General features: G+C 43.9%; 1 non-coding gene across 1 annotated transcript; it reads right to left on the reverse strand.

The window, feature by feature from the left end:
* Positions 1-3,589: 3,589 nt before the first annotated feature.
* Positions 3,590-3,692, reverse strand: LOC112208763 (U6 spliceosomal RNA). The gene has a single exon (XR_002943338.1). It is a non-coding gene; the product is annotated as a U6 spliceosomal RNA (small nuclear RNA).
* Between the last annotated feature and the right edge of the window lie 10,509 nt (positions 3,693-14,201).

The raw sequence follows: 14,201 nt of genomic DNA on the forward strand, positions 1-14,201 counted from the left end.
GGTTGTTCCAACTGGTGGCACCAGAAGACTCCACAGCAGGATGCTGTGACAGAGGAGAGCGGGGATGGAAGGCTACTTCCAATAGGATAACCTCGAAGAGCTCTCTAAAGAGGTAACAAGAATAGTTGGTTTCCAGCCTGGGAAATAGGGTGATACCCGTCTCTACAGTTTTTTTTTCTTAATTAGGCGGGTGTGGTGGTATGCATCTGTGGTCTCAGCTGTTCAGGAAGCTGAGGTGGGAGGCTGGCTTGAGCACAGGAGGTGGAGGCTACAGCAAGCCATGATCGTGCCACTGCACTCCAGCCTGGGTGACAGAGCAAGACCCTGTCTCAAAACGCAAAACAAAACAAAACAAAACAAAACAAAATAGTTGGTGCTAGCAAGGAGTGATTTTAAAATTTCCACCTGAGGGGGCTAGATACTGTAACAAGAGCAACTGACATTTTGCAGATTTGATATGGAGTCATGTGTGGAAACCTAAGTGGCACCACCTTCCCATGTGATTCTAGAACATTTTGAAACCTACAGGGCCCAGTGCCCCAGTCAATGGCTTGGCCCCCATCCCTTGATCAGGCCTCAGCATTTCTCACCCGATAATTATTATATAATCACTCCTCACTTTCTTCAGGATTCTCTCTAGGGGAGACTCGCCCGGGCCACATTTGCAATTGAAACTTCTCCCTTACCCTAACCAGCTCTTCCCCTTCCCCACAGTTGTCCCCACAGCATTCATCACCACATAACATACACTATACATCTATTGCTTATCTGTTTATTGCCTGCCTTCCCTACCATAACTGGGTGTGTACCAAGGTAGGGATTCTTGTTTGTTCTTTTCACCGCGGAACCCCCAGGCTCTAGGCCTGTGTCGGGCACATATAAGATGCTCAGAAAATATTTGTTCAATGAGTAAATGGTCTGCTCGCTTGGAGGCTCCACCCTATCTCTCACCCTCCTCCTTCCTGGCTACCAGAGAGACCAGTCCACTAGATCATTCCCCTGCTTAGCAACTTTCAACAACGCCCTGTGCTTTCAGAAGAGAGTGCAAATTCTCAACCCAGCACTGGGGATGGCCTGGCTCTCTGTCACTCCAGCCTCATCTCCCACTCCTTTGACACCCTGCACTGTAGCCTCATCACCCCATTCATAGGTCCTTGCCTATGTCTATTTTATTTTTCTCTTTCTTCCGGATCTCAGGTGCAGAGAGTTGAGTTCATCTTCCCTTCGGTTTCATGAGTCACTATCATTTTGGGTAAGTGGGAGGTCAGTGGTAAGCCCCCCTTTTTTTTTTTTTTTTTTGAGAAGGAGTCTCGCTCTGTCACCCAGGCTGTAGTGCAGTGGCGTGATCTCAGCTCACCACAACCTCTGCCTCCTGGGTTCAAGCAATTCTCCTGCCTCAACCTCCCGAATAGCTGGGATTATGGGCACGCAACACCACACCTGGCTAATGTTTTTGTATTTTTAGTAGAGATGGGGTTTTACCATGTTGGCCAGGCTGGTCTCGAACTCCTGACCTCAAGTGATCTGCCCGCCTTGGCCTCCCAAAGTGTTGGGATTACAGGCCTGAGCCACTGTGCCCAGCCAGTAAGCTCTCTTGATTTATTTTATTTTAAATATTTCCCCTCTCCATCCCTAATCTCCACTCTGATTTCATTTCCCCATGGAGGTGCCCACTCTAATGCATTTGGTCCAGGTCCTGGCTGGCTTTCTATCCCTGGCAAATATGTGGCATTCATTTATATAAGCAAGTACATACATGCCCTTGTACTACAAATCTCATTCTGTTTGTTACCTTTTCCACCCAACACCGAGGGTGTGATGTATGTGTATGTTTTGTGTGTGTGTGTGTGTGTGTGTGTGTGTGTACAATCTCTCCATTTCTCATTGCTCCCCACCAGATTGGTAATCCCTGCTGTTGTCCAAGTCCCACCCTAAGCATCCACCACATCTTATTCTCCTCCCAGTGTTAGACCTTCCACTGCCTCTAACTCCCAACAATTACAACAGAGTTGCAATTAACATCCTCATCCTTGTGTGCTAATAGACCTGAGAACAAAGCTTACTCAGGGGTGGGGCTGCTGGCTTTTAGATTATAGGCACACTCCCTGCACCTGCTCCCACGTCTTCAGCAGCATTTGGACTTATCCACCTTTCTAATTATTGGCAAGCTAATGGGCATGCTTTTTATTTCAGACCTGGGCTGACTTCTGGGGCCAAAGGGGATAGAGATGATTTTGCTGACACCTTATAGGTGGTACAAAGTCATAAAAGTAACTAACATTGATTTATATAGTGAGAACACTATTGCCTTTTTAGTTTTCTTTTAGTAAGTTTTAGTGTACTGGAGTGTGCCTTTAATTCCTTCCTCATACCGTCATGTGTCCCATAGCAACATTTTGGTCAATGACAGACCACATATAAGATAGTGGTCTCATAAGATTATCATGGAGCATATATAAAAACCTGATTATGAAACTTGACATTGGCATTTCAGATCAAGTAGGGGAAATAATTGATATTCAATATTCAGTAAAGATGTTGGGACATTTAGTTTTCCAGATTAAAAAAATGTATATGTACTAGTATATATACCATCTAGGTTTGTATAAGTATACTCTATGATGTTCATGCAATGACAAAATCACTTAAAGACACATTTCTCAAAAAGTATCCCTGGCATTAAGGGACACATGACTGTACTTGCTAGACTTCCTTTTTATTAAAGATTCTTTGGAAAGCCTACTGTTGTTTTTATTGTATTTATTTTTGTGGTTTCTGACTATTTCTGGTAAGTTATAATGGTTTTCTATGTATGGAGAAATACTTCATTAAGTAAAAAAAGCAGGTCAATTGAAAGAAAAACGGTAATTAAGTCATAGGTGTTCCCTAGATAGCACAGAAATTCTGAAGATGGCTTTTCATATCACCAAGGCTGGGGAAATCTGACATAAACCAAGGTTCATCTGGGAACAGAGGGGTCTGTACTGATGCTCCAGGTGGCCTGGTAACCCTTACCTCACAAAATGTCCCAGGTTCAAATCCTGCTTTTTCTGAGCAAGTTACCTCTCATTCCCCTCTGCTGTAAAACAGTGATGACAACACTCACAGGATTATTAAGATAATTAAATGAGATCTTAACGAGGGACTCTAGCACTGGGAGGGGCATAACACATGGTGTCAACACCTTGGAGTATGAAGACATGGACTTTTTTTCTTTTCTTTTCTTTTGAGACAGAGTCTCGCTCTGTCACCCAGGCCGGAGTGTAAGTGGCACAATCTCGGCTCACGGCAACCTCTGCCTCCCCAGATCAAGCGATTCTCCTGCCTCAGACTCCTGAGTAGCTGGGATTACAGATGCCCACTACGACACCCAGCTAATTTTTCATTTTTAGTAGAGACGGGGTTTCACCATATTGGTCAGGCTGGTCTCGAACTCCTGACCTCAGGTGATCCACCCGCCTCGGCCTCCCAAAGTGCTGGGATTATAGGCATGAGCCACCGTGCCCGGCTTTCTTTTCTTAATAGTTGCCTTCTCTCTGTGTGTCCTGGCCTTAGCAGTAGATTTTGTCATGCTTTTCCCCCTTCATGATTATGTTTTTAATTAATTTTTGTTTTGTGTGTCATCCTTGCCCAGGGGCCATGCTGTCTCTGTCTCATTCTAATTTTAGTATATGTGCTGCTGAAGAGAGCACTTGCCATATTTTTTAAATGGAAACAGTACCCCTAGGCACTCACAGGAACTGCTTTGGAGCCTAGAGACGGGAAATTGGGCTGGGGACAGAGGTCAGGTTAGCAAGGGCAAAGCCCATGCCTCCCACCATAAAGTCCTCTGCTGGGAGCAGTGTTTCCGTTTCAGCAGGCACGTCCCAACGCAATGGGTAAACCTGGCCACATCCGCTGACTCCCAGAGTCTGCCTGGGAACGTGGCCGAGCCTGGAGCTCCCATGGGTCCTGTCTGGAGCACATGGTAGTGGGGTCAGAGGTCAATCAGGGTAGCTTGGACGAATGCAGCCGGTCTGACAAGAGGGCAGGCATTGAGGTCTCTTCTGGTGAAGATCTTAACTGTCAAATTGTGGTCCTGGGTCTAGGATGTGGAATAAGCCTGGTAAAGACCCTGCAGAGCTCTGATGAGGTAGGGTGAAATTAGGAGCCATCCATTTAATCAATAAATACGAACATAGATTTGACACTCCAGTTAAGTGTTTATATTGGTTTCCTATTGCTGCCATAACATATTTAGTGGCTTAAAACAACACAAATCAATAATCTTACAGTTTTGGAGGCCAGAAGTCCAAAATGGGTCTCACTGGGCTAAAATGAATGTGTTGTTAGGGCCACGTTCCTTTCCAGGGATTCTGGGGTAGAATCCATTTTCTCGCCTTCTTCAGGCTGCCCACATGCCTGGACTCAGGTCCCCTTTCCACCTTCAAAGCCAAAAATGGCCAGTTGAGTCTTTCTTATGATGTCATCTTTCTGCTTCTGACCCTCTTGCCTCTCTCCTTTTTTTGTTTTTGAGATGGAATCTCACTCTGTCGCCCAGGCTGGAATGTAGAGGGGTGATCTTGGTTCACTGCAACCTCTGCCTGCCAGGTTTAAGCAATTCTGTCACCTCAGCCTCCAGAGTAGCTGGCATTACAGGCGCACGCCACCACACTCAGCTAATTTTTGTATTTTTATTAGAGACGGGGTTTTACCATGTTGGCCAGGCTGGTCTCGAAGTCCTGACCTCAGGTGATCCACCCACCTCAGCCTCCCAAAGTTCTGGGGTGACAGGCCTGAGCCACAGTGCCCAGACCCTCCTGCCACTCTCTTATAAGGTCCCTTCATGATTACACCAGGCCCACCCTGATACTCCAGGATAATCTCCTCATCTCAAGACCCTTATCTTTTTTTTTTTTTTTTTTGAGACAGAGTCTCGCTCTGTTGCCCAGGCTGGAGTTCAGTGGCACAATCTTGGCTCACCACAACCTCCGCCTCCTGGGTTCAAGCAATTCTCCTGCCTTAGCCTCTCGAGTAGCTGGGACTACAGGCATGGGCCACTATGCCCGGCTAATTTTTGTATTTTTAGTAGAGACGAGGTTTCACTATGTTGGTCAGGCTGGTCTCAAACTCCTGACCTTGTGATTCGCCCTTCTCAGCCTCCCAAAGTGCTGGGATTACAGGTGTGAGCCACAGTGCCCCGCCAAGACCCTCATCTTAATCACATCTGTGGAGTCCCTTTGGCCATGGAAGGTAACATATTCACTGGCTCCGGGATGTGAACATCTTTGGGGGGGCCACTATTCTGCCATGGCTGGTCTCCTCTCCTGAGGTCCCATCATAGCCCAGGCCTGCATGCCCCAGATTTCAGTCCAGTGGCAAAGAGTACACTTTCGTATTGCTTGCCCTGGGAAATATGCCAGGGTTGGCTGTGACTAGGCCAACCTGGGTTGTTAGGTTCACTAACAATCCAGTCACTGCGGCCAGCAGGATGGACCATGCTGCTTGGTTAGTACTGAGTCTCAGGCTCATCCCTGGAACTGAGACTGAGGTCAGCCCCCTAGAGACCTGGAAGAAAGGAGGGGAGAAATTTCCAAGGATAATTGAGGAGCTCTTACAAAAGAAGAGGGAGTAGGTGCTGACCACTACCGACCACAATGATCTTGTGAAACACTGTGATGCCCATTTTGCAGGTGGAAGAGATGGTGAAGTCACACTGCCAGCATGAGGTACAGCCATGATTTGAACCCGCGTGGAGGAGTTCTTGCCACTATATCAGGCTTCCTTGACCCGTGGCTAAATGTGGCATTGGCAGATCTGATTAATGCTGGAATGTTATGTAGCTCAGCTGACCTGGGTGGCAGCCTCCTTAGAGGTTGGCATGGGACCTACTGAGGAAGGCACATGGTTAACACAATTACTGGCGAGGTAGATACCCTCAGAGAAAAGGGAAATTTCCATTTCACTCCTGAAAGACTCTTTAAAGCCAAAACTCAAATCAAAGAGCAAAGTATAATAACTTCCTCTGGGCAAATTTATAATTAATCCTGGATTAATTGGCCTTAATGAAGTTGAATTAATTACTAGCTGTTTGTAAAGAACTTTGAACTACCTTAGTACAAAATGGCATTAAAGAAACAGAAAGGAACCAGCATCGCATTAACATGAAGAACAAATCCCAAATAATCGCAGTTCTGCAGGCTGTTTCCCGTCACTAATTTTCCCAGGGACTGTGTCCAGCCTGTGGAACTGTAGGGGGCCCAGGGAGTCTGTTGCAGAGGAGGATGTCTTCGTGGGCTAGAGGTTTGGGGGTGAGTGCATTCAAGAAGCAGTTATGGGGCTTTGCGTGTGCCAGGCCCAGGGCTATCAAAGATATGCAAGGTGAGGCCCTTGCTCTCCAGGCATCCTCAGCTACCAGGAAGGGGAAGAGCTCTGGAGCAACTGCCTGGTCTAAAGCAAACTCAGCTTAGTGGGAGGGATGGTAGGACAGAGACAGTAGACTATAGGAGGCGTGAAGTAACCTGCATTTTGCTGGGAACAGCTCTCCATTTCCTGTAGGGGATCCCCTGGTCCCTCCTTCCCCCCATTCTTGGGGTGGGCTCATGACCCACACCTGGCTAGGCAGAGCACTGGATTTCTCTCTTGGTGCAGGGGCACATGACTTCATCAGGGCCAAGGAGACTTGGTTTGGGGACTTTGTGGAGCTGCTGACAGCCACTTTGTCATTGTGAGGGGGGAGCCTGTCTGGGAATGGTGACAACTCAGAGGAAGGAGGAACGGAGAGAAAGAGACAAAGTCAGTGTCTTCATGTTGTCATCTGAGCCCCTGGATGAAGCAAGCTCTTCCCCCAGACTTTTTAGCTAGGTTTATTTATTTAAATTCACAAACTCTGATATAGCACTTATTAATATACCAGGAATTGCTCTAAGTGCTATAGACATACCAATTCATATAATCATCATTACCCTGTGAGTTAGGAAGTATTATGCCCCATTTGACAAATGAAGAAACTGAGGCACAAAGCAGTTTTGTAATGTGCCCAAGGCTCCACAATTTCCAGCTGGTGGGAGCAGGACTGGACACAAGCAGTGTCTGTGCTTTTCACTATACCATGGGCCAGCATGTTCCCTTTTTTGCTTAAGTCAGTTTCACTGTGAGTTTCTGTCATTTGTCCTCAAAAAGCATGACTGTGCAGAACATGACATGGAGGTAGCCAATCCAGCCCCCGGAGGTCTGAGGAAGCTTCCAGAGGGTGTGCCAGCCCAAGGAAGTAGCCCACGCGCGAGTGTTGGGGTGGGGTGGATGGGCACGGTGTGTGTGTGCAGCATTTCACAGGTTCAGGGTCACCAGGCACAGGGAGAGAAACGGAGAGGAGCATGGCAGGGTGAGCTGGGGTGGGGTGAGGAGTCAGTCTATCCACAGGTGACAGTGATAAAGCATTTGTAACTCTTCCCTTGGGGACTACAAACTAAGGAATCTTAGTCCTACTGGTACCTTTAGGACACTTTTTCAAATTTTAAAAAATTTACTTATTGAATAGGTAATACTTTCACATGATTTAAAATTCAAAAAATGCCAATGTATTTCAAGTAAAATGTCTTCCTGTCTTCCCTCCAGCCAACCTGTTCCCCTCCCTGGAGATAACATTTATTGAGCACCACCTATATGCACTGTGCTAAACCCAGGGGGAAGCAGATAATGAGGAATGAACATAATAAGGAAATAAACCATACACGTATGTTCAAAGGTGATATGCGCAAAGGAGAAACTGGAGCAGGATAAGGGGGATCAGGAGTAGGGAGGGGGCTGTACTTTTAGAGAGGTTGTCCAGGGCAGGGCTAATGCAGGACGTGACAGTTGAACTTGGAGGAGGTGAGGGGTGAGCCGTTTAGAGGTTTGGGAGAAAAATGCTCTGGTCCATGCTTGGGAGCTTTGAGTAACAGCAAGGGGGCCAGTGTGGCTGGAGCCAGAAGAAAACAGGAGATGAGTTCAGGAAGGTAGCATGGTGTGTGTATGTGTGTGTATGTGTGTCTCTGTGCATGTGCGTGCGTCTGTGTGTGTGTGTGCATGTGTGCGTGTGTCTCTGTGCTTATGCATGGCCCCATTTGCCTGCTGCGGTGAGCAAGTGTGTGTGCGTGCATCTGTGTGTGTGTGTCTCTGTGCGTGTGCACGGGCGTGTGCATGTGCGTCTGTGTATCTGTGTGTGTATGGCCCCATTTGCCTGCCGCTGTGAGCACGTGTGTGTGCGTGCATCTGTGTGTGTCTCTGTGCGTGTGCACGGGCATGTGCATGTGCGTCTGTGTATCTCTATGTGTGTGTATGGCCCCATTTGCCTGCCGCCGTGTGCACGTCTGTGTGTGCGTGCATGTATGCGTGTGTGTCTCACGCGTGTGCACGTGTTTGCGCGTGCATCTGTGTGTGCATGCACATGTGTCTCTGTGCGTGTGCATGGCCCCATCTGCCTGCCGCTGTGTGCACGTGTGTGTACGTACATCTGTGTGTCTGTGCGTGTGCACGTGTGTCCATGTGTCTGTGTGTGTGTGCGTGCATCTGTGTGTGCGCACTTGTGTGCGTGTTTGTGTCTCTGTGAGTGTGCATGGCCCCATTTGCCTGCCACTGTGCTGCTGTAAGGACTGTGGCTCCTCCTCCAAGTGAGATGAGGAGACAAAGGCTCACTCCAGCTTCTGTAAGCAGAACAGGCTATAGGAGAACAAGAGCGGATGCAGGGAGTCCTAGTAAAAGAACAGCTTCAGTAAATTAAAACCATGATGAGATACCACAACACACCTATTGGAAAGGCCAACATTATAATTATTATTGAGACAAGGTTTTGCTCTGTTGCCCAGGCTGGGGTGCAGTGGCACAATCGGCTCACTGCAGCCTTGACCTCCTGAGGTCAAGGGATCCGCGCACCTCAGCCTCTTGAGTAGCTGAGACCACAGGCATGTGCCACCATACCTGGCTAATTTTTGTGTTTTTTATAGAGGTGGAGCCCTACTGTGTTTCCCAGGCTGGTCTCCAACTCCTGGGCTCAAATGATCTTCCCACCTTGGCCTCCCAAAATGCTGGGATTACAGGCATGAGCCACCACATCCTGCAAGAAAAGCTGAAATTAAAAACAAAACAAAACAGCCTAGGTAACATAATGAGACTCCATCTTTACAAAAAATTTTAAAAATTGGCTAGGCTACCCAGGAGGCTGCGGCAGGAGGATGGTTTGAGCCCAGGAGTTTGAAACTGCAGTGAGCTATGATTATGCCACTGCACTCCAGCCCAGATGACAGAGTGAGACCCCATCTCTAAAACAAAAACAAAAACAAGACACTCAACAATACCAAATACAACTGATGATGCTGAGCAAGCGAAACTCTTATACATTGCTGCGGGAATGTAAAATGATACAGCCACTCTGGAAAACAGTTCAGCAGTTTCTTATAAAGTTAAAACCCACTTGCCATATGACCCAACAATCTCACTTTTGGTATTTACCTGAGTGAAACTTATGTTGGCATAAAACCTATACATAAGTGTTTAGAGCAGCTTTATAATAGCCAAAACCTGGAAACAACCCAAATGCCCTTCAACAGGTGACTGGGCAACCAAATGATGATCCATCCATATGATGGAATACTACACAGTGATAAAAAGGACCACACACTGCAGTTATACACAACAACATGGATAAATCTCAAATGCATTATGCTAAGTGAAAGAAGCTGGACCCCAACGGTTACCTACTGTTTGCTTCCACTTATATGATGTTCTGGAAAAGGCAAAGCTTGTAGAGACAGAGAACATAGATAACTATCTGCCAGAGGTTAAAGGTGTAGGAGGGGTTGATCATAAAGGGCTTTTTTTTTTTTTTGAGGGTTGAGTCTGTTTTGTATCTTGATTGTGATGGTGATTACCTGATATCATGCATTGGCCAAAGCTCATAGAGCCGTACACCAACAAGGGTGAATTTTACTGTTGCAGTAATCCAGGTAAGAGATGATGGCTTAGATCAAGTGCTGATGGTAGAGATGTTCAGAGGGGATTGGATTCTAAGGGTAAAACCAACAGAATTTTTTAATGAATTGGATGTGGTGTATGAAAGAAAGAGAGGAGTCAAGAACTGAGCCAGTTTGCTGCTTAAAAAACTGGGAGGATGCAGTTCTCATTCACTGTGATGGGAGTGGAGTGGAGGGTAAAACCAGAAATTCTGACCTTGACATGTAAGTTTGAGATGCCTATTACACATTCAGGTTGTGTATGTGAGCCTGCAGTTAGGAGGGGGAGGCTCCTAGCTGCAGGCTCACACACAGAACCTGAATTTGGGAGTCAATGGCTTGTAACGCCAAGAGACATAGACATCACCAGGGAGTAAACATATAGAGAGAAAATTGGAGGGCTGAGCCCTGGGACCTTCTTGTGTCTGCTGTTATCCATCTCTTATGTACCCTTGTAGGGCTATTCTGTACTTGTACAGGCACATATATATACAGAGTGCATTTTTCATAAATGCAAACATGCTACACACACTAGTGTGCACCCTATTTTTTCAGTTACCAATATTATCTTAGAGATTGTTCCCAAGTAGTGTACAAACAGCTTCTTTGTTCTTTTCAAAGTCTGCATCGTATTCCACAGTATAGACAGACCATGATCTCTCTTTTTCTATTTACAGTTTTTCATTATGGAAAACTTTGAACATATCAAAAATGTAGACAGAATAATGAACCCCCAAGACCCATTACCCAACAATGATCAACTCAGGGCCAGTCTAGACTGCCACACACTCTTCTTTTAAATTATGATTTTTGGTAGCTTTGTGTCTGATATAATTTCTTTTTTCTTTCTTCCTTTCCTTTCCTTTCCTTTCTTTCTTTCCTTTTTGGTAGCTTTGTATCTGATATAATTTCTCTTCTTTCCTCTTTCTTTCTTTCTTTTTTTTTTTTTTTGACAGAGCAAGACTCTGTTGCCCAGGCTGGAGTTCAGTGGTGCGATCTCGGCTCACTGCAATGTCTGCATCCCGGTCAAGCAATTCTCGTGCCTCAGCCTCCCGAGTAGTTGGGATTACAGGCATGCACCACCACGCCTGGCTAATTTTTGTACTTTTAGTAGAGACGGGGTTTTGCCATGTTGGCCAGGCTGGTCCTGAACTTCTGGCCTGAAGTGATCTGCCCGCCTTCGCCTCTCAAAGTGCTGGGGTTACAGGTGTAAGCCACTATGCCTGGCCTTTGTCTTGATATAATTTCAAACTTACCATAATTATTCTTTTTAAGGACATTTACTTTGTTTATAATATTTTGCTACTACATACAATATAGAAAAGAAATACTTGGTACTAGAACATGCCTTTTCATGAAGACTACTTTCCTTGGGGCCCAAAAGAACAAGAGGCTGGGGCCTGAAACGCTTCCAGAGCAACTGTCTGGAGGAAGGAGTGAGTCTCAATGGTTTCTCTCAATGGGAATCTGTTTCTGAGACCCTTGGGCCAGCCACACAACCAGAGCCCACACAAGGAGGGAGACTTTGGTGATGTTGCAACACCAATCTCAGCATTGGTGAGATTCTGTTTTCTGGGGAAGTCTGGCTTTGGCCTCTGGCCAGCTTTCCAGAGCTTCTGCCTGTGACGCTTCAGAAGGCCACACCACCAGGCTAAAACCATACTTTGAAAGACATTTTCAGGATATGCTTAGCATGCAGCTTCTTCTCTTCAGCCCCACCTCGCCACGTGCCACATGGCTTAGGTTGCTGCTGTCTCTGAGCCTGCTGTTTCCTCTGTGCAGCACGTTCTTTCATCAATTTCCCTCGGTTCTGTGCAGCCTGGCCCTTCTCTTGCATCTTTGTCAGCTCAAATGCCTCTCCCTTAATAAGCATCCTCCTCCCTTGCACCAGTAACTCTCAGCCATGCTGCCTTATTTCTCCCAAAGCACTTCATCATTATTTGCCTTATTCATCCACAGTTGTATCCCTCCAAAATATCATGTCTGCCACACAGCAGGTGTTCAATCAATATTTGTTAGAAGATTTGTTAGAAGATTTGTATTAGTCAGGATTCTCTAGAGGGACAGAACTAATGGAATATACATGGAATATATATATATCTCCTAAGCCCAGGCTACAGACTCTCAGGGTGAGAATTTCTGAGTCAGAGATAACGTTGTCCTCTTCCATCTTGGAATATATATACATATATATGTATATATATTCCATTATATATATATATATATGTATGTTCCATTGTATGGAATATACATCCATATGTATATATGTATGTTCCATATGTATATATGTATATTCCATATATATATTTCACAGAATATATATATATTCCACAGAATATATATATGACAGAACTAATAGAATATATATTCTATATATATTCTATACATATATTCCATACATATATTCTATACATATATTCTATACATATATTCTATACATTCTATATTCTATATTCTATATAATATATATTCTATATTCTATATATTCTATATTCTATATTCTATATATTCTATATATTCTATATTCTATATAATATATATTCTATATTCTATATAATATATATTCTATATAATATATATTCTATATTCTATATAATATATATTCTATATAATATATATTCTATATTCTATATAATATATATTCTATATAATATATATTCTATATTCTATATAATATATATTCTATATAATATATATTCTATATTCTATATATTATATTATATATTCTATATATTATATTATATATTCTATATATATTATATTATATATTATATATATTATATATATTATATTCTATATTCTATATATAATATATATTCTATATTCTATATATATTATATATATTCTATATATATTCTATATATTATATATTCTCTATATATTCTCTATATATCTCTATATATTCTCTATATTCTATATATATTCTGTATATATTCTATATATATTCTATATATTCTATATATTCTATATATATTCTATATATTCTATATATATTCTATATATTCTATATATATTCTATATATACTCTATATATTCTATATATACTCTATATATTCTATACATACACTATATATATTCTATATATATACTCTATATATCTATATATAAAATCTATATATATTCTATATATAGATATATAAACTATATCAAGTGATCTGCCTGCCTCAGCCTCCCAAAGTGCTGGGATTACAGGCATGAACCACCGTGCCCAGCCAAACCTTTTTTCTTTTCATTACCATTTCAGGATTCTGTTTAAAACAGAGGTAAGAAATGAGGTTTATTTGAAGCCAGGCCCTGTACAAAGTCTTTGTTAGTTGAAATGTTTCTCAGAGGTACATAAAGCCTCTAAAGCTCTTATTACCTATTTACTAACCCTCCCTTTTAAATACGTTTACTGCTTTTACTACTAGATTTTTTTTAATGGGAGACATATTTTTACAGTTTCCTATTTGCAAGGTGGGAAAACGGAAACAAAGATTCTGTTCTCTTCTTGTAAGGACCCTAATGCCATCACAAGGGCCCACTCTCATGATCTCATCTAACCTCCCAAACGTCCCATCTCCAAATACTATCACACTGGGGGTCAGGGTGTCCACATACGAATTTGAGAGGGACACAATTCAGTCTATGACATGGACTCTGTTCCTAGTGGAGAGTGGTGGAACGAAGGAGGCAGTTACTGCAAGCATGAATACATCCGCACATGGTCTGGCTCATCACAGAGGGCAAAGGTAAGATCCTGTGAACTTTGTGCTCCACCGCCACAGTGTTACAAAAACACTCTCTTCTCTAGAAAAATGGAAGGAGGAGGCAATGTTGGGCTAGCATTCCTGCCTGGTATCACTGGCTGAGACTGAGCAGTGGCTTCCTTCTTTGCACAGGAAAAGGGCTCTCCAGGTCTCCCAGGTCCCCACCACTCCCTGTCATCTTAGACTCTTTTAACTTCTCTTCTTTGATTTACCCACCACCTGGCCAGAGCAGACACTTAGGTTTGTTACCTCTGGTTGGTGACTATGGCTGACAACCTTTTTTGTGGTTCTAGACACTTCAGAATCTAGTGAGAGTTGTCGACCCTCTGTCTAGCAAGAGCACATCACAACACATTGTGCGTTCAATTTAGAGGTTTGTGGCCTCTCCTAAGCCCAGGCTACAGACTCTCAGGGTGAGAATTTCTGAGTCAGAGATAATGTTGTCCTCTTCCATCTTCAAACAATCTTTTCCCATGGTTGGCTC

This window comes from Pan troglodytes, chromosome 2, assembly GCF_028858775.2.
Source record: "Pan troglodytes isolate AG18354 chromosome 2, NHGRI_mPanTro3-v2.0_pri, whole genome shotgun sequence".
Taxonomy (NCBI): Eukaryota; Metazoa; Chordata; class Mammalia; order Primates; family Hominidae; genus Pan; species Pan troglodytes.